Below are 21,638 nucleotides of genomic sequence, written 5' to 3' on the forward strand. Positions count from 1 at the left end.
ACATTTTTCTAATAGCCCATTCGAGTGTATTTCTGCCACGAAAAAGCTCCTCATAAAAGTATCTACCGTTCGGAGTCGGCTTAAAACCGTAGGTCCCTCCATTTGTAGAACAACATCAAGACGCACACCACAAATAGGAGGAAGGAGCTCGGCCAAACACCCAAAAAGGGTGTACGCGCCAATTATAGGTATATATACTTGCCCTAACCTCTACAAATACGTACACCTATGATTTCTTCTTCGTTCCGTTGCAAAATTCCACACACTATACTTTTTTTATAGAAATATTTTTCTTACTACACCAAAGACCAGTGACGCAAAGTTTTACATTTTGCACAAAATTTTTCAAAATTTGATTAAGACTTTACAAATTTTTTAATCAATATGTTTAGAATTTTTCTAGATAAAAAGTTTTATAGCCCATTGGGTTTAGCGAATTTTTTTGTTGTTATATCAAACTTTTTCTTCTACATACAAAAATGTTAGCCTTTACTTTGTATGGAAGGAAAGACACCTCAGCGAATAAAATTGTCAAAAATTAACAATTTTTTGTATTCACTTGCAACTTGCACTTTATTATACTAAAATCTATTGGGCTAAAAAAATTCTGGTTAAAAGTAAAAAGTTTTAATGGAATTTTGAAAATTTTAAAAGAATTGTGTGCCAAGTTTGTTACTTTGTGTTATACGGTTTGTGCTGTACTATGAAGCATATTTTTATAAAAAAGATATAAAGATATGAGAAGAAATTGTAGGGGTACGAGCTAATAGAGTTTCGAGCAAGTACTTACTTATATTCATATAACGAAAGTTAAAGTATCGGTCTTTGATGTTTTTAAGAAAAGCTATTTTTAATACTTTCTTTAAGTTTATTCGTCTATATCTGTCTGCTGGCTTATCGGGGCTACACTACGAAATAGCTAAAGCATATCCTCCTAGCCATTTTCCTCCAAATAATTGAAAGAAATTGTCGAACAAAATTTGTATGGAAGAAGATGGACGCCACTATCAGAGAAAAAAAAATGAAAAATCGCGGAAATTTTGTTAGCCACTTAAAACTTGCAACTTCATTTTACTAAAACTGGTTGTGCTATAAAACTGCGTACCACAAATCATTCTAAAAATTCTTACTAAAAAGTTTGATATTTTGATGAAAATTTGCAGAATTTTTATAGTTTTTACAGTAAGTTTAACAAACGATTTCTATGGTTTTTTGTATAAAGAGTTAAAATTTTATAAAAACTAAAATGGAATACAATAAATAAATGAAAGTATAACAGTCAAAACTGATCAAAATCTTGCACACCTGTTTTCTTGTCCGTGAGTGTATACGATATGTATCGCCATGCCAAGCATTGAAAGCAATTAACATCGTAAAAGCTTTGCTTTGTATTGGGTATGGGAATAAGTTTCCGCCCTCGTAAAAGAGGTGTCGTGTCGCTGCTCGTAGAATTTTAGTGTTCGCTCTAGTAATGTTCTGGTGATTTGAAGGTGTATATATGAGGTCTCGTTCGCAGTAGCTGGCATTCTTTTGAAGCTTAAAGATCCTTTTCTTGCGGGAGTCATGCTTCACTATTACCTTTTAATTTATAAATATTTACGCTAATCACGCTCCATCAAATAAAACTTGTAAAGAGTGGTTTTGACGCTTCCAAAGTGGCAATTTCGTAGTGATTGATAGAGATCGTGAAGGGCCATCGAAATAATTCGAAGATACTCAACTACAACAATTATTGGATGAAGACGCATGCCGAACCTGTGATGATATGTCTAAAGAGTTGGATGTTGACAGATCAACCGCCGGTAAATGTTTGCACGCGATGGAAGTGGTCCAGACAGCAGGTAACTGGGTACCACATAAATTGAAGGAGAGGAATATCGAGAGACGTTTGGTGAACGGCAGAAGAGGAAAGGTTTTCGGCATCGCATAAATGCTATGATAATCCTAAACGTCGAAAATTTTGGTCAGGTGAACCAGATCCATCGATGGCGGAAAAAAATATTCATGCTTCAAAGGTTATGTTTTTCATCTGGTGGGATCAGAAAGGTGTCATCTTTTATGAACTCCTGGTTTGAAACCATCACTGGCGATCGTTACCGACTGCAGCTAATGCGTTTGAATCAAGCTCTCAAAGAAAAGTGGCGGGAATGGGACGGTAGACATGACAAACTGATTACAGTGCATGACAACGCCAGGCCACACGATGTTGCCCCACCCGCCGTATTCCCCAGACATTGCACCTTCGGATTACCATCTGTTCCGATCAATGCAGTCAGCCCTTATTGGAGAGCGGTTCACTTCTAACGAGAGCATCGCAAACTGGCTCAATGAATGGATCAAGTCAAAAGAACTCGAATTTTTCGTCAGAGAAATCCGTATTCTGTCTGAAGGATGGAGTAAAGTTGTAGCTTCCAATGACACACACTATTATTTAATTGTTTAGATAACTCGTAGCTTTGACTAAGAAGGGACGGAAACTTATTCCCATACAATACTGAAAGTAAAACTTAGTAAAACTTTTCACACTCTACTTAAACTACGCAAAACAGAGATTTCTTCTTCTTGTCGATATACTCTGCTGCTACTTTGACTAGACGTACTATATTTAGAGATGGATTTTAACACTTCCCAGCATGCAAAAGAAGCCGATTATTATTCGTATTATTCCCATTGAGCCTTAGAAATTTCTGGAATCTCTTGAAGGAGATATGAGATATATTAAAACTTTTGTCTATTGAAAGATGATTCTACAAAAAATAGTCCATATTTTCCAAGTCAGTAGTTTGCATGCCTTCTTCTTCTACGTAATTGGCACATTAACTGGCTCAAGCGAGCTTAGCCGAATTCATCAACGACCTCTTCTACCTTAGCTACTTACGCCAACTGACGCCTATTAAAGCAAAAGTGAACGTAGACCAATCTACATTTGGTATTTTCACTTGGTAGAACAGGTCTTCTTCTCGACGACATAGACATAGCGTAGCGAATAAAGATCCAGCTGCTACGCTGGCTGGGTCATGTCGTCCGAATTGGCACAAGCGCTGCGGCTCTGAAAATATTCGATGCGGTACCAGCTGGTGGTAGCAGAGGAAAAGGAAGGCCTCCTCTGCGTTGGAAAGATCAGGTGGAGAAGGACCACTTGGTGTGTCCAACTGGCGCCGGTTAGCCTGAGAAAGAAATTATTGCGTAAGCGGTTATCGCGCCATTTAAGAAACAGAAGAAGAGTAGGCCTTCCTGCCGCTACGTCACCAACATATTTATGTTACGATAGTCGAGAGAATTTATGCTTGGCTGCCAGTCAATTTGTTCTTATTCCAAGACCACTGCGAGTATAGTAACCGATTAAATAAGCGCAATGAGAAGTCAGTCAACGCGAATATTTCTACCATAAAAAGTTTCTCATAAAAAACATGTCTACAGTTCGGAGTCGGCACAAAGCTCTAGTTCCGTGATATATAAGGCAACATACATATTATAAATGAGAGAAGAGTCTCGATTTTTTTAATTTGAAAAGAAAAGACTGAAAAGTAATTAAGTTTTTCCCTGATCAGTAAGAATTATTTCATACTTATTTGACATTCAACATTAATTTTCTCCGTATTAAGATGATAATTGTATGATTAAGGTTTACTTACACAAGTCAATGCCACGTCAGTTCAGTATTAGTATCAATATCAGTGAGATATAAAATATCGTTCCTTAATCTCAAATGGATCTTTTCAGATAAGTCCTAGGGTTGTATATGAATTAGTATTTGCTATCAATAATGATTTACAATAATTCTGAACTGATGCGGCACTGATGTGTTCTGTGATAGATCTCAACTTTACTTCTTATTTGTGAAATTTCGTCTAACAGCAAAAAATATGCAATGCCTTACATCAGTCCTGCAGTAAAAGTGCATACGTGCAAAGTGCAAAAGTGCTACGGAACGCGCAACCTGGTGGTTGGGTTTAAAATATAGGTGTGCGCTGTGAAAATGTTTAGCAGTAGCAACAGAAGCAGGTAGCGGTGTTTATCAATTCACAGTCAGTTCGCACCTTTAATTCGTTGTTATTGCTATAATTGAATTTTATGATGAAAAAATACGTTTTTATTTTTATGTGTATTTCTTTTATTTTATATTACTTTTTTAATACTACGCCTTTTTGTGTTAATTTTTGCTATAACTTTTTGCTATCTTATATCTTTTTACGTTTTTCAATGTATAGTAGTTGTAGTTGTACTACTACTTTGCTATAGTAAAAGCTCGTCCCATTTAATTGCATATCGAATGCGATGGCGACAAGACTACAGGCAAATAAATACAAATTTATACGCCTATAGAAAAGTTCATATATATTTTTTTAAAGTGTATATGTATGTGCTTATGTATTTACCATACCTAGGATGTTTCTTCACTCAATCATATACTTCTCAGATCACTAAAATTGATATTTTTATTTTTGTATATTTTCCTCTCTTCTAAATGTAGCCCTAGAAGATTTAAATAAAGTTTTAAATACCCACATCCCACTCAACGAAGTTCTCTGAAATTCCAAACCAACCACCCAATATATGCCACTATGACAAAACGAAGGGTTCTGTGATTGAACAAAGAATTGTACCAAAGTGAAAAGTATTTGCTTGGGTTTTTAATAGATCGAGAATATTACTCCTCTTAAAGGAATAAAAAATCGCTCAAGTCAAATATTCAAAAGTTGAATGATGTAAAGTCTACTGGAATTTTTCAATTTATAGAATGTCTACATTACCTCTATAGTTAAGGAAACATCTAAATATACAGGTTGGGCCGTAAAAAAATATATAATAAAAATATTATCTTCACGTCTCATTTTCAGGTTATTGCATCTAATCTGCCGATTATTTACCATTTTTACTTGAAATCTTTTTAAAAAACTCATAGCAGATTGGGTTCCATCATTGGTTTGGGCAAATGAGAAGGACGATTGAACTGATTAAGTTACTTAATGAAATTTTATTTAAATGCACTGAAGATGAAGATATATATCCAGCTCGAAACCACAACAAGCTCCGCAAATCGCTAGCCGGTAGCAAAATTGTGAATAGCAAAGGCAAAGAAATTTTCCTAGCGAGATTTAAAATGACCAATTGTTTTGTCGGTTTTGCATTACGCTACGTCCGCGTCGCCGGGCTCTAATGATTCGCAGTGTACAAAGCTAGAGACCTGTCAGAATACTGTCATCAGAAGAGCCGCAGAATGTTTCCTAATATCACCCCTGCAGGATCTCCACAACGAGGCTACTTTGCTCCCTATGCTTTTATTCGTGCTGGGTAACCACCACAGGAACCACCCGTGCTGGTACATGCTTGGGGCTAAGCCACCTCTAACGTGAATTAGAAGACATCTCTTCGACTACACTGACGAGATCAAGGATCGTACACAACTACAATTACTAGATCGGACAGTTTATCTGCTCCTTAATTGGCGCGATAACCGCTTACGCGATTTTGGCCGAGTTAAACAAACCGCACCAGTCATTTCTTTCTCGTGCTAACCGGCGCCAGTTGGACGCAAAAAGTGAAGCCAACTCCTTCTCCATCTGATCTTTCCAACGCAGAGGAGGCCCTCCGCTTTTTCTGCTACCACCAGCTGGTACCGCTTCGAATACTTTCAGAACTGGAGCATTTGTATCCATTAGAACGACATGATCCAGCCAACATAGCCGCTGGATCTTTATTCGCTGCGCTATGTCTATGTCGTCGGAAAGCACATACAGCTCATCGTTTCATCGCCCGCGATATTCGCTGTTGCCAACGTGCAAAGGTCTAAAAATTTTACGCAGAATCTTTCTTTCAAACACTCCAAGCAACGCTTCATCGGATATTGTCAACGTAAACGCTTCTGCGCCATACGACAGATAGTTTTAAACAAACATTAAACGATGTTCCTCAAGAGTCTCTTACTGCGTTCCTAACCTCCGCAACTTGTGTTAAATTATGTTTCGGATATTGAACAGGTTTAATCCATATTGTAGCAAGTTTAACTCCATTGTACTAATCACCTATTCAGATGATCCCTTAAACCCACTCATCGAATACACCTCTCTCCCTTTGGAGACTCCCGTCAAAGCAGCGTGTTTCCTGAGCCTACCGTTAGAAATATAGGCAATGACGATCTGTGACTACACCGCACTAGCAGGGCTTGATAACTGCTACAACAACAACAACAGAAATATGTACCCATCACTCAGGGCAAGGGCTAATGGAAGTCGCTAAAATACTTGAACTGTCCAGATGACGTACATCTTTTGAAGGTCGCAAAATAACACTACAGCGTAGGTCAAAGTAGAGACTTCTTTCGAAACATAAGTTCGAAGTTCTCTCTTATAGGCAGCCTTGTTTAATGGTTGTGCATTAGAATCTCATTTTATTAGCTCATTGCTTCTATGCACGGCATATTTTAAATACACAAACCAAATTTTTTGTTTTAGTTTTCTTAGCAACCAGTCGCTATCGTTACTACAAAATGCTTTTAGTTAATTGACTGACTATTCGAAGGAATGCGAATGCAGCGAACAGCGAGCAGCAATACTGGTATCTCACCAAGCCAAAAACAGCTGTATGAGTAAGAGTTACATTTTTTCATTTTTTCTTTATATTCCGTCACTCTCGTTTGATATTTTATGACAGACGATCTCAACAGTCTAGCTTTTTGAGGATTTTTTATATTTTTTATTTTAGTTCTGTTTTTGTTTATTTGGTTCTGTTTTTGATACTTATTTTGAAATGCAGATTTGAACTGCAGTGTGACAGCCGTCAAAGTGTTTAACAAACATTTCTAATTCTGGTATGGCACACACACGCACATATATATACATATGCATATCTTCAGAAGTTTTTTTTTCTTCGGATTTGCAAATTTTACTTTATTTGCGTGGCTTAATGTTCAGTCAAGTGTGCCTACAGCTTAATCAATATGTCCTTGTTGCTTTGGTTACTGCACGTGCCATCAATCTGAAATTTTACTCACTTTGCCACTGGCTTCTTAGAAACCAAATAAAGACCCAAGAACTCTAATATATATGTAAATGAAAAAAATTTAGCTAGCTTCTACTTCAACTTGAAAGATTAAATAAATATATACATTAGGGTGTCTCACACGGGACAATGAAATGTATTATATTTGACGTTTATATATCTACATATAATAATTACTTCAATTTTGCTCCAATGCAAAGAAACCAAGTATTGGAATACTAGAGTACTTTTCTTTCACTTCTGCTATCCAGCTTGCCGAGGTGTTGTATTTCTGAGGTTTGGACCAAATAGACGACCAATATGACCTAAATTCATCCATTGATGCCTGTCGCGTCTGCTTTTCAACGTTCGTGGTTTGTTTTAATTGTCGCAAAAATAGCTTTTAATTGCTTTCAAACATACGATTATGTTGCTTGCGTTTTATAGACATCCTATATTTTTCTCTTCTGGTGGTTAGCGTTCTTAATTTTTGCTTGAGCGTATCGAGCGTACGCTTGGGCATTTCTTCATTATTTTCGAACTTCGAGTGAGTATTAAAGTTTTTACATATTGTATTTTGAGGACTTGGCATTTCAGTCGTCCGGAGGTGTTTCCCCCTACCAATGCTGTTATTTTTCCTATTTTTCGGCGGTGCTCTTCAATGTTCTTATCGAGTCTTATCAACCACTTCGGTTTATTACTCTTGTCAGTTGATCTGGAGTGTTTTGGCTTCAGATTGTGTTGATTGTTCACAAAATGTTTATAAGTGATTATTTCAGATATAGTTTTAGCAACGCAGTATATGACTATTATTAGTTCTTCAAGATTAATCTCTTCGTTCAGTGTTTCCGGTAATACAACAGCGTTGTAATAGAAAACTAAGTTTCCGAGTTTTCTAGAGGTGTTTAGTTTCGGCAAGTGCGGCAGACTCATCACAGGCATTCCCCTATATTTCGCATAATTTTCGTGAAAACTATTATATGCGCTTTCAAAATCTATTGACTCTGCACTGTCGTTGACGGGCTCAATAATTAAAGGGACATTCTGTTCGTTCTCTCTCGCCACTTCCTGAGTAATTTCTTCCCTTCTTGCTTCTGTGATGTAATCATGTCTGCGTATTGTTCTTAATTGATCAGACAAGTTTTGCTCTGACACGTTCATTTGCGGATATTTTTCTACAAACTTTTCACGTAAACGTTTTCGGAAAAGATTTCTGTGTGTTTCTAATTTAGTGATCTGTAGGTATGTGCGTAATAAGAATTCGTTAATTTCTGATGTCCATTTTTTACGCTGTCTAGTTGCTACAACTGGGCTGGTAGCTGCATGCGATGCTTGCGAATCAGTTCCCGTCTGCAAAAAGTCTTGTCTGTTATCCCCAGAGTAGTTATTTTATTTTATTTTATTTTATTTTATTTTATTTTATTTTATTTTATTTTATTTTATTTTATTTTATTTTATTTTATTTTATTTTATATTATGACGAAAGCAGCTCCCTAGCGCTCTGAATAATATTAAAAAATTGTGTGTACATACCTACATATGCAAAGCTACTCTTCATACACACCATACGCACACAAATATGAGCTGAATTAAACTTTGTTTGCACTTAACCAACTTTTTGTCTAATTTATTTGCTAAATTTTACGATTTCGAAAGCGACTATTACAGGTTACTTAAGAGGAATTTTTGACTTTTCTAACTGAGTTTCCGATCGTAACAATAAATATGCAGCAGACAACAAACTATGTACAACAACAATTTAGAATTCAATTTACGGGTATGTATGCACAGATCTATGGCCATGAATACTTATGATGGAATGACCAAACAACGTAAACTCTGCCACCAACGACCACCAATATTGTACACCAGCAACAACACAAGCACACAAGCACAAAAAAACAGCTGACTGTTGGCTGTTGGATGTTGGCAATTGGTTGGCTATTTCCTAACAAATTGCTTCGTTAATACTTGAAATTACGAGTACGATGAGTGCAAACACTCAAAAGGTGCGGCTATAATGCTAATAAAATATATGAACTAGTGGGCTCGACAGTTCACCTGCATACATACATACATATTACAGATGAGCACGCTCGCATCTTGTGGCCTCAATGGCCGACCGAAGCACGCGTACGCGCCCAGCAGGCACCTAATAAGCCTTCAAAGGCCGCCAAAGCCCGTCATTGCCCGCGGACTGTTCACGTCGCTGGTGAATGAGAGAACTTGGCCAACAACATTGCACAGACGAAGTTCAGCCATACACCTCCATTTACATACCGTACATAGTGAAAGAGCAAAAGAAGCAGAAGTGCAAAAAAAAATAATTCAGGAAAATTATAAATCATTTATGTGTATGTGAGTATGTATGCATGTATGTGTGCTTAGCATGTGTACAGAACGGTGCGCGCGTGTATAGCGCAAGCAAGTGAAAAAGATATGAAAAAATATTAAGCAAACAAAATAACGCAAATTGTGTATACACATACATACATACATACTAGTACACACATTTTATGAACGCACGCACTCATATTGAAGCCGATTGCGAGATAAGCAAAGTCAACGGAAATAAACCAGCAGCGGCAGTACAGAACAGCGGAACAGCAATCAACAGAAGCACTAAAATAGCAACAACGGCACAGGGGTTGATTACTATTTTCAAAAGAAAAAAACACAAAAACAAAAAAAAAAAAATAGATTTCATAATATTCAGGTGTTGTGGAATGTAACCTGCATTCCTAAACGCTAAGGCGACTGAACGGCTCTTGATTGGTCTTGATTGCACCTACACATTTGCTGGTTGCGTTGGGTGTGGTCGACATGGTGTGGTTGGGTGATGGTTACCACATCTGCTGTTGCAACTGCCTCTACTATTGTTTAGGCCAAGTAGGGTTTGCATAGGTTCTGTAGTCATAGGGTCTGTAGTCAGACAATCAACGCCAATGGCACAGGGAAGGGTTTGACAACAAGTTTTTCTTTTAGCAGATGTAGGATATTCCCTTGCCAGAAAAGGCAAACAGAGGCGGAATTAAATGGTATGCAATTGGAGTGCGGCGACCGCCGTAACCGAATGGTTTGGTGTGTGACTAACATTCAGAAGTGCGTAAGCTCGAATCTCTACGCATGAAATACCAAAATGAATGTTTTCTAATAGCGGTCGACAGGCAATGGCAAACCTCCGCGTCGGTATTTCTGCCATGAAAAAGCTTCTAATACCATTCGGAGTCGGCGAAAACTGTAGGTCTGCCCATTTGTAAAACAACATCAAGACGCACGCCCCAAATAGGAGGAGAAGCTCGGCCAAACACCCAAAAAGGGTGTAAGAGCCAACGTATAAGATGGCACAAAATTAATCAACCAATTTGGTTTTTGAATAACTTTTTTATTAAATAAAAAAAGTAATTTTGAGTGATGGAAATCTTTCTTTTGATCTTAACGTACTCCAGTGCTTGTCTTTTGGTATCCTACGACGTTCTACTGTACTTGCCCTGACAATTATTATCATATACACTCCGTTGCAAAAGTAAAAACACACAACTATTGCTTTATAAAATTAAAGTTCAAACTACAACAAAAACCATATAAAGTTTCAAAGTTTATACAAAATTTTTAACATTTTTCCAAATAGAAATTTTAGAATTTCTTGGGTATACAGTTTTATAGCCCATTGAATTTTAGTATAACAAAGTGCAAGTTTCAACTAAATACCAAATACCGTTGATTTTTGGCAATTTTCATTGATAAGTTGATATGCTTTTACTTCCATAAAAAAAAAAAACAAAATTGAGCACGTCTTTTTTTTGTTGGAAGAAAAGACGTGACACCTCAGCGAAAAAAAAACTGTGAAAAACCAACAGTATTTGGTAGTTTCTGGAAACTTGCACTTTGTAATGCTAAAATTCAATGAGCTATAAAATAGTGAAAACAGATTTTAAAAATATTCTAAAAAAGATGAAAGTTTTGGTGATATTTTATAAGAACTTTGCTGTAGATGTGTTTCAACACTGAAGAGCTGTCTTCTGCTATTTGTTCAAACTGATAGAGATTGGCAAAGACGAATAGCAAAAACGAATAATTTATGCAAACCCAACAAGCTGTTAAATTGAACTTTGAGTGCTCTCTGCAATTATAAAGGGTGGTTAAGTTTCAAGAGCCGGTGTTGATTTTGAATAAAATAAATGTTTTTTAAGAAATTATTGTCATTTCTTTTTATTAAGATAATATTGGTATGACTCAATTACGTATGGAACAAAATATCGGCTAAATGGCCGCCGCGGTCAAATGAAATGCAGAAAAGAACTTGACGTTTAGGTGTGGTTCACATTCAACATCGGCCTTTAAAATTTAACAACCCTTTATTTGCTCAATGTAAATGAACTAAAATGGCATTTTTTTTTAATTAATACCTACTACTTTTGGTATGTATGTGTATTGCTTTAGGATGACATTAATAGCTCATTAAGAGCTCGCGCCGCAGCCGAACAGCTCAATCAAAAATTTGTTTTGCATCCTGTCGCTCCACTTAAGGCATAGGAAACCTCATCTTTGCGCAAGCACAGAACGATTGATTGCATCTGTTACATGGACGACTGGCTCATAGATATTTTCTATTATTACTATTTTTTAGTCTAAATCGATGAAATTCTGCAATATCTGAGTTAATTGTAAGTGAAGTCTGGAGTTAAGCGGAATAGATTTTGGAACTCTGCTGTAGCCAACTAGGAAGGAGTGTCCACATCCCGGAGCAAACTTCGATCTACAGTTTGAGGGCTCTCCACGCGATAAATCATAAGACAAATACTTAAAAACTTTTTATTCGTTTCAGTTAACCGCACCAAAATTGTTGTCGTCTAGTTTGTAATAATCGGCCTGTTACCTAAAATAACTGATTATCGATTTTTACTGTGAAACGTGTTGCCGAATAGCAAAATCGTTAAAATAGTTACTACGGAAAGATGACAATAAAAAATATCGTGAAAATATGTTAGTGAATTCCACTACCGGTTCAATTTATGATCCCTTTTGTTTTTCAGCATTTCGTAATTGGTAGCACTGACAAGTAAATGTAAACATAAACAGTAAGATGTACGAAGTAAATTTCAGATGCTTTTATTTCAGAGATAGGTTTCATTTTGAATGAAGTTCTTTGCAAAAAAAAACAAAATACGGCAAATCGATTAGCTCTTGAAAAGTGCCAATTTTGATGCCGAAATGTGTATTATTTATCTTCTATTAGTATGTGGATTTTCTATGCTGTCAAGTTCCTTAGAAAGTGTTATGCGGAATGCATCCCTATATAATTGTTTTTATCATATAATTCAAGTCTATCTTTTCCTTGAAATTAGGTAATCGTGTTTAATGAGCGAGCCGAATTATGCTGACGCGTCTCCGGTGACGTGGTAGTTGAAGTTACTCTCACAATTTTGCTCGTTGGCAACGAAGTAACATAATAATACGTTCACATATAAGTAGATGATCTACTTTTTTGCGCTTAACTCAAAATCCGTAATTAAAAAGCGCGATTTCCCATACAAAATTTCTCTTCCAAAATCTGAGATTATAAAATAATTCTAAGATTTTAACGATACTTTTCGACACACAACTCTGTGTTTTTTGTGTATCAAAATAAAAGCTAAATAAAATGTATGCCGGCAAAGAAAACAGGTTTGGAGACATAATTCTAATAAATTTTTTGTTAAATATTATTAATTATGGAATCATTTTACAGAAAAAAGCGTGTGCCCATAAACGTTTTGTCCTCTTATTACTTATAATACAATAAAATGTAATATAGAATATCCCATGCACATTGCTGCCATAATTTTTTGCAACCTCAGTGAACGTCGCACACGGATTTCCTCCAATTGTTTATTATTAACAACCAATTGCGCAATTAAATTAGCTATTCCTTCGCCTTGTATTTCCTTCATATCGTTAGGAATAACACTAGTCTACAAGGAAAAGTATCCGAAATAATTTAAACTAATATCTGCTTCTCTGTCCATGCAAAATTCGGATTGATAACTAAAATTAATTTATTAGTTTGAGTTTTTACGATAATCGTATCTTTCGTGTTTAATGGAACTAGGCCGACAAAATTTAACCAACATTCAGACCCAGAAACCAGACTATATTTCCGAAGGTTTATGATGCGCTGAATCCAAATCTGGCCTCAGAATTGCTCTATCAGCTCTGGTTTTCGAGATATCCTAACCTAAAAGTGCAAAAAATACAAAAAAAACATGAAAATTTCAAAATGCGATATCTCTGCGAAAAAAAATGATATTTGAGCAAACAAAACGCCATTTGAAAAAAGAAGGATTGTATTTAAAGATGCCATCCTTTAATTTTGGTGAAAGAAAACATCTGCAAGGCTACATAACCTCAAATATGGGCAAAAATGGGGTTTTTTGCCCTTTTAGGTTAGGATATCTCGAAAACCAGAGCTGATAGAGCAATTCTGAGGCCAGATTTGGATTCAGCGCATCATAAACCTTCGGAAATATATAGTCTGGTTTCTGGGTCTGAATGTTGGTTAAATTTTGTCGGCCTGTGTAATTAAAGAAACCAAAAGCGCCGAAATATTCCACCAAAATAGTTTCTATGAAGAAAAACCTCTTAAAGCAGTATTGACAGCTGATTTTCCAGGTAATCTGCCATAAGTGAGGGGTAGATTAATTTGGTGAATTTACAGGTAATTAATGCATATGTAAACGTATTATAAACGATAGTTGCGTTGATTTTTTTGTATATCACCAACACAATCTTAGTTTTGTCATAAATAAACCAAAGTCACATCCGCAGTTACGTCAGCAAATCAGATTTTTCTTTCTGTCTGATGTTGGCCCAACGTCAGCATTCCGTATAACGTGCTCTCACTGTCCCACTGTCGATGATATGACGAAGTCATTAAAGCTGCAATTAGTGGTGCTGTTCCTTAGCCATAACCGTAACCATAGCAATCAACTGTTCGGATCCAATATATGGGCATCACTGTAAACGATTATACATGCCCCGCAATAATGCCAGAGCCATAACCGTAGCTGTATGTATCTATTGTATTTAGATTTTTCCACTTAATCGTAAGCAGCTGGGAAATACTTAGTATTTGTTTTGATATTTACGATGAAGATTTGTATATTAATTAAAAAACTCGAAAAATTAATTGACTTAGTGGCAAATTATCCGTATTTTATGACAAAATGCAAATATTGTCATTAATTATACTTCCATATCAGCTGTTTATGGTTACGACATGGCGAATCGACAAATGCTGTAATATTGCGGATATGGTTATGGTTACGGCTAAGGCGTTATGGCTATAGCACCATTAATTGCAGCTTAAGTCTGGCAACTGATTTCACGTATCTAACCAATTTGTTGACGTTTCATCTTAATTCGCGAAAAAATAATACTTAATCGCAAAAGAGTAGCTACTTTGGAGAAAACTTTCTATTTGGAGATTTTGATGAGTGGTTGTAAAATATTATAATATGCGCTTCCCTCTAGTCAGAGCAAGTAATTTATTCTGTATGAACGTCTACATTACAAAAAGAATTTTTCTCTTTTTTGACAGGTAATACGATTGTTAATTGTCTTGAGGGCATTCTCCTGGTAAATGCAAAGTTAGCGCTTTAAAAATGAATTTAAGAGCTATTTTGGTGTTTAGCTTTAAACACTATTCATAAACTGGAAGATTTTTTTTTTTTGCTTTTGATATCAAATCTATAAAAATACTTAATTTTGTAGACGTGTGTAATCTTCGTAAACACAACACAACTTTCATTTGGAGTTTATGGACATACAACCCTAGTTTTGGCCGCACTGTTGACTATTTTCACACTTCACTCGTAAATATATTTCTTCTTCTTGATTGGCGCGATAACCTCTTACGCGATTTTGCCCGAGTTTAACAAAACGCGTCAGTAATATTTTCTCTATCTAAGCATTTAATGCGAATGCGAATATATTTAAGCAAAGTAAATAAGTTTCCTTTCCTGTCGAGAAGGTCGCTTCCTTCGCTAAGTTTAAGAAAAAATTATCCACTTCTTTCACCCACAAAAAATCATCTTCAATACGCTACTGTAACTAAACTCTTTATTATATAATTGATCAAAGTTTATTTGCCACTAATCCGCTTACAATTTTTTAAGATGTTTTCCTAAATACTATAACCACTACACTGTGGCTATTAATAGATATGGCTCAACCCGAAAGTTTGCCAAATAAAAATTTTATAAGTCTTTAGGTAGTACCCAAATGTATACAACAACTGTGCTATATTAATAAAAAGTTATGCAAACATCTATCGTATTCACAAGCAACAATTCGCATTCTTCCTCATATAAGTAAACTAACTTAATCTGCCCTAAAATCGAAACTGTGTTTGTTGCCAGTCAAGCAAACAAGTGTGCGCACTCAAGTGTGGCAATGCGGGTAGTTTGATTATGGGGCCGTGTGGCCTAATGGATAAGGCGTCGGACTTCGGATCCGAAGATTGCAGGTTCGAGTCCTGTCACGGTCGACTACTAAATTGGTCAAGCACAGTCTTTTTTATTTTTTAATATTAATTTGTTTTCTAAAATATGCATTTGGAGCTCTTCAAATTAAAAAACGAAGTAGTATTTTAATATTTTTAGAAAACATATAAATAAACTAAAATAGTAGAATTGTCTGAAAAAATTAAATTTAATGCTTTATTAATTTTTTATAATAAAAATATTTTAGTATTTCAAGAAATGGATACATATGTTCGGATTGGTTGTTATATTTTGATTAAATTAACAAAAATCAGCAGTTTCAATTGTCTACTGGATACATTGTAGATTGGATACAACATGCATACATACTTACATATATGTATGTACATATGCTCATGCGAATTTTAAATTGAATCAGTTCAATAATAAATATCAAAGCCAGCGAAATTAAATTTACTGAAAAAATATTGTCTGAATAGAACTTTAATTAAAAGTGAAAGAAATTTATGAACGGATGTTGAATGAAATTTGAATGTCGTATTGCAAAATCGGCGAGCGACTGGAAGAAATTTAGTAGAAGCGCTGGGCATGTCATTGGGCAGTGTAAGCAATATTTTCACTGAAGTATTGGGTTTCAGAAAGCTGTGTGCACAATGGAACAAAAACATATTCGAATGCGATTTTTCTCAGCAAAATTTAAAGCGTTTTCGAAAGGATAAAGTGAATTTGTGCATCGATACATCACAATGGATGAGACTTGGGTCTGTCACCATGATCCTAAATCAAAACAAGAGGCCAAAGAGTGGTGTGGGCCTGGTTATTCGGCTCCGAAACGAGTTCGTGTCCAGAAATCGGGCATGAAGTTGTTAGCATTAGTAATTTTCGGATGCGCAAGGCATTTCGTTTGTGGATTACTTGCAAACTAGTAAAACAATAAATATTTGAATATTATTGTAACCTTTTAGACCAGCTGCAAGAAAAAAGTCGTGAGAAAGAACCCAGCTTGCAAAAGAAAAAACTGTTTTTTCTGTTTTTCTTCAGGGCAATGCACCGTGTCACAAGAACATTTTGACAAAGTCTATAATCCATGAACTAAAATTCGAATTGTTGGAGCACCCACCTCGTTCACTAGATTTGATCTCTCACGACTTCCATTTGTTTCCAGACCTCAAAAAATGCATGCGTGAAAAGTGTTTTTCATCAAACAACTGTGGAAGCGTATTTTGCAGTCCTTCCAGATTCTCACTTGAGGGATAGAATTCATAAATTGCAATCTCTCCATTTTTCAGGGAGACTGTACTGAATAATAAAATGTATTTCAAAGCATAAAATTGTGTTTTTCTCATCGCACCGGAAAGCTTATTGAGCAACCACTTTCCAGCAGACCCTTCTTTAAGTTCGATACATGTGATCTAACTTTTTATGTTTTTTGTTACCCTCCTGTAACCCCCAAAATAGACGGTTAAAACTTTTTTTGTTAGCAGAAGATGGTCGCACACGACTAACTTGAGAGATAAGGGAGAAATTCCTAAAGTAATTCATGCAATTTTAAGATGGAAAGAACGCTTCCTTGTCACAATTCGGTCGCTTTTACTTCAATAGCGGCTTCGTATCGATCCATAAAAATAATAAACATTTCGGCACTATCACCACGAAGGCGTCATGTAAATAAATACATGGTTTAGCCAAGGTGTCTGGCCCCTCATACTTCTACGCCCGAAATCGAGTAAAATCGTGTCGCAATTAAATCCATAGCGATTGAGAATAGTTACCTACGGTAAGCAAATCCTGATGGCCTGTTGACGGGGAGCTTTCTTAATGAACTCTTTCTTCTAATATTACTTGTAGTGGCTTTAGTTTGCCCCATATAAATACAATAGCATATAGTTCGAAGCCACAACAGTTCTTCAATGGAGTCCGTGGAGTTAACGAACCTGAGCAACTGCCGAAATTTCTACTTTTCTGCGCTCATTTCACTTAAGTGGCCGGTACAGAAAAATGTTTGACTTCTCATACATTCATTCTCAAGCATTCAACGCATAGACACTTGACAGTTTCTGGCTCTTATTTGTTATAACAGCTTTTACTAAAATTGATATTCCAAACCTGGCAGGAAGCGCGGGCTATGTCTACCTCTTCTAAAAAAAACTTAACCAATGAGTTTCTGGATCATCCACAGAATGGTTTATCTACTGAAAGTAGTGAAAAATAATCTGGATCCATTAGTACCTACAAAAATCAGTAAATTGGAGTTGAGGATACCTTAGACAACTATGAATCGAGTATGAAGGCCTTCGTGAGCTCAATTTAAGATTATTGCACCACAAGCTGATAATTCACCATTTCATCGTTGAAGATTTGCAGGTTAATTTCTGACTGAGGCGCAAATTATTTCGTTACGTCATTCAACTTATTCATACACCTAATTTGGCACCCTGCCCTCAGCCATGAATAATGGCAGCCCATTACGCGGTACGCGTTTCCTTTCCGCACAGCTTATGTCGTCAAAAATTCATCACCACAAACAAATGAACACCAAAAGCTGTAACAACAAAAAATTTCGTGAATATTAATGCAAGAACCAATGGCTACAATGAAGGTTCCGTCCGCAAACCGTTTTGTTTTGATGGCGGACTTTCGGCACCAACCTACCCTTTCTCTCGTTCTCTCTCTCTCTCTCTCTCTTACTCTTACTCTATCTAGCAGCACACTTGTTGAATAAATTCTGCGCACGTTTGTCAAATAAAAATTTGTTTTCGTTAAACTCATAAGCTACTTGCTTACCCTGACCAGTACATTGACCAGATTCTATGCATAAGTTCAGTTGCATAAAGCTAGCCACTAACGACCAATAAATCCGCCTGATTTAGCCGTATTCGGCGTAATTTTTCACGTTAGTGGCGGAGTACGCAAACATGTCATACGTGAGGGGCAAGCTTTAAGCACTAGTTTACAAAGTATAGAGTAGATGAACACATTTTTGTTGTATTTCCTGATACTCGTACTAGTAAAAAGTGTGCACTGAATAATGAATGATATTGTGACGCATCGACAGTGAATTTAAGTAGGGTTCGTCACTCCGATTGGTAGTGGATTTCTCTTAGAAAGTATTTTGCCAAATAATAGTTATTTTCACTGGTTTACACAGCCGAAAATTTTTTAAATGTCGGTCGACACTTAACAGAAGACGCTCCCTGATGAAAACAATGCTGCTTGCTTTTCTCTTGGTATGAGTTTAGTATGAAATATAGAAAGAGTTTATAGGAAAAAAATGATCTGCATTTATCCTCTGCCTAGTATGTTAATTAAATTGTGCTTAGTCATGCCATATGCAGAATTTATGCAAATTCCTTCCTTCTCATTTACTTTCCTTCGTGGAACCATTTTGTGGCTCTTTTGAAATGCAGGATGCATCTCATCCATTCGTCAGACAGCTCTATAAGAGAATTAAAAAAGTATTCACCGAGAAAACCTGCTCTGATTTAAGTTAGGGCTAGACAGTTGCAAAGGAAGTGCTCAACTATTTCTCCCTCTTTCTCATCTCTACAACTTCTGCAATATGCATGGGAGAAAACTCCTAGTCTCGAGGAATGCCTGCCAAATAGCTAATGACCGATTATGCAAGCCACGACCTTCGAGATATCATCTCTTGAGAGGCTAAACTATTCCTTTGTCTTTTTCTTGTTTATTTGCGTTCATAGTAGCCTAGCAGATGGTACAGCGAGCTGTATGAACTATACTGAGATGTGGACATAGCGAAACATATTAAAATACAGTGGCTGTTCTGTATCGAGGATGAACGAAAGTGTTCCGGCATGACAGTCCTTCGAGACGAAACCCACTGCTGGACAAAAGAAGAAGAAAACCTATTTTGGGGATACCAAGTGGGGCATAAACTGGCAGCACTCGGTACCTCCAACTGGCGCCAATAAGACGAAACGAACTGAGGTACATAGATGGCGCGATGTTTCAGGCTCGGTCAAAACCAACATATGGTTGTAGTGTCATCTAAGTAAGTAAGTAGGAAGATACTTAATACCGGATAGCGTAATGCCTAAAAAATTGGAATAATAGTCTGCAAATGATTTGGAAGAATCGGCATCGACAAAGCTGCATGTTTTGCTATCTGATGTGTTTTATGAAAAGTATTCTATCATATGGTATTATGTAGACTTATATAGACCTATATATAGGTGCCTATACACATGAACGCCAAACCCATATCCGTAAAATCTTAGCCACATTCACGCCAACTTCGCTACCAATTTGCTGCCAAATAGCCCCCAATTTGATATTGTAATCAGAGAAAGAATTCGTTTCGTTGATCAGTGTTTGTTTCGCTGACTCGGTGACTTAAGTATCCATCAGTGAACTTCTATACTACCTACTTATGGCGCAACTGTACTGAAGCACCAAGCGGGTGCCTTCTAACGACACCTTCTTATTTTTGCATTATTCTCCCTTTTTTTATTTCTGGTCACCTGGCGCCTTACTACACCACCGTTTGCAAAGTGCAATGTATTCATTGCGTAAACCGAAGAATGAAGGCAAATAATCGCGCACGACGTCAAAATCCTTGCAAGTCAACTGCTGCTGCTCCTTTTTAGAGAGGCGCATGATGGCTTTTACGAGTGAGCTAAAAACGCCACTGATTTGGCACGAAGGAGCTTAGGTTGCAGTTATTAGTAAATACTTACACGTGTTTCTTAATACCTTTAAGCATTTTTCAAAAATATAATATACATATTCACTTTTACACACATACCTTCTGCTCAAATATGAACGAGACGTTATCAATAAAACGGTCCGCGTATGACATATGGCAAAAATAAATTTTTTGTTTTTTGATAGGACTATTATAAGCTTACATGGCAAATTTCAGCGTGATATGTCACATAGTTTGTTTTCTGTGCTACTGTAAACAAGTCAAGCTCGAGTGTGTTCTTCGAATTCTCTTTTATGACTTCAATTGTCTCAAAATGTTTTCCACGGAGCGGCAACTTGAGCTTGGGAAACAGGAAAAAGTCACATGGAGCCATATCAGGTGAATACGGTGCTTGCGGAACGATATTAACATTATTTTTGTTCAAATAATCGCGCACCAGACGTGATGTGTGAGCTGGTGCATTATCGTGATGCAAGAACCATGACTTGTTGTCCCACAATTCCTTCCTTTTAAGACGAATGTTCTCGCGCAAACGCTTTAAAACGTCTTAATAATATTCAGCGTTAACCGATCGGCCTTGCGGAAGGAACTCCGAGTGCACACACCTTCGTAATCGAAAAAAACAGTCAGCATAACCTTAATTTTTGAGCGACTTTGGCGTGGTTTTTTGGGTTGATGTACGACCCTCTTTGAACGATTCGTACCACTGGAAAACACGTGCACGCGATAGAGCAGAGTCCCCATAGGTTGTCTGCAACATTTTTAAGGCGTCTGAAGCCGAAATTTTGTTGGAATAACAAAATTTCAAACAAATTCTTTGTTCAACTTGAATTTCCATCGTTAAATTCGAAGAACACACTCGAGCTTGACTTGTTTACAGTAGCACAGAAAACAAACTATGTGACATATCACGCTGAAATTTGCCATGTAAGCTTATAACAGTCCTACCAAAAAACAAAAAATTTATTTTTGCCATATGTCATCCGCGGACCGTTTTATTGATAACGTCTCGTTCATATTTGAGCAGAAGATATTTTGTGAACCCGAAAAAATGGACGATTGTCACAATTGTTGAAAAATCAAAAAGAAAAATTAATTCCAGCGAACTATGCAAATATTTATAAAAAGTGAACCGTTCAGATACACGAGGTTGTAACTTCGAATAATTAAAAAAAAAGTTTATGCAAACCGATCAAATAGCTTTTGATAAAAAATGGGCACCGCGACGGTAATCTTCAAAAAACACGACTTCGAGATAGTCGCGTGTAAAGTTTTGCGTGCACTTCTCGTTCCAAGAAAGGTCGCGCACTTCCACGGTCTGTAACTTTCGTTCTAGAGCTCCGATCTTTATGATTTTTTGAATCTATATTTTTAAGATGATGTACTTTTAGAATATGCTATAAAAAAAATTTCGATTTTTTAGTCCAACACAAGGTATATAACCCCTTAATTTTTCGAGTTATATTCAAATTCGCACAGTATTTTACGTCCGTTTGCAAAGCGATCGA

The 21,638-nt window shown here is 36.5% G+C and overlaps 1 protein-coding gene and 1 non-coding gene across 3 annotated transcripts in view; one reads left to right on the forward strand and one right to left on the reverse strand.

Moving 5' to 3' along the window:
- Nucleotides 1–21,638, reverse strand: part of LOC129243487 (high affinity cAMP-specific and IBMX-insensitive 3',5'-cyclic phosphodiesterase 8) — a 421,728-nt gene that overhangs the window by 342,771 nt on the left and 57,319 nt on the right. The gene's annotated exons all lie outside the window — the stretch shown is intronic.
- On the forward strand, nucleotides 15,436–15,508 carry Trnar-ucg (transfer RNA arginine (anticodon UCG)). Its single transcript has one exon. It is a non-coding gene; the product is annotated as a tRNA-Arg (tRNA).

The sequence above is a fragment of the Anastrepha obliqua genome, chromosome 4 (genome assembly GCF_027943255.1).
Source record: "Anastrepha obliqua isolate idAnaObli1 chromosome 4, idAnaObli1_1.0, whole genome shotgun sequence".
Classification (NCBI taxonomy): domain Eukaryota; kingdom Metazoa; phylum Arthropoda; class Insecta; order Diptera; family Tephritidae; genus Anastrepha; species Anastrepha obliqua.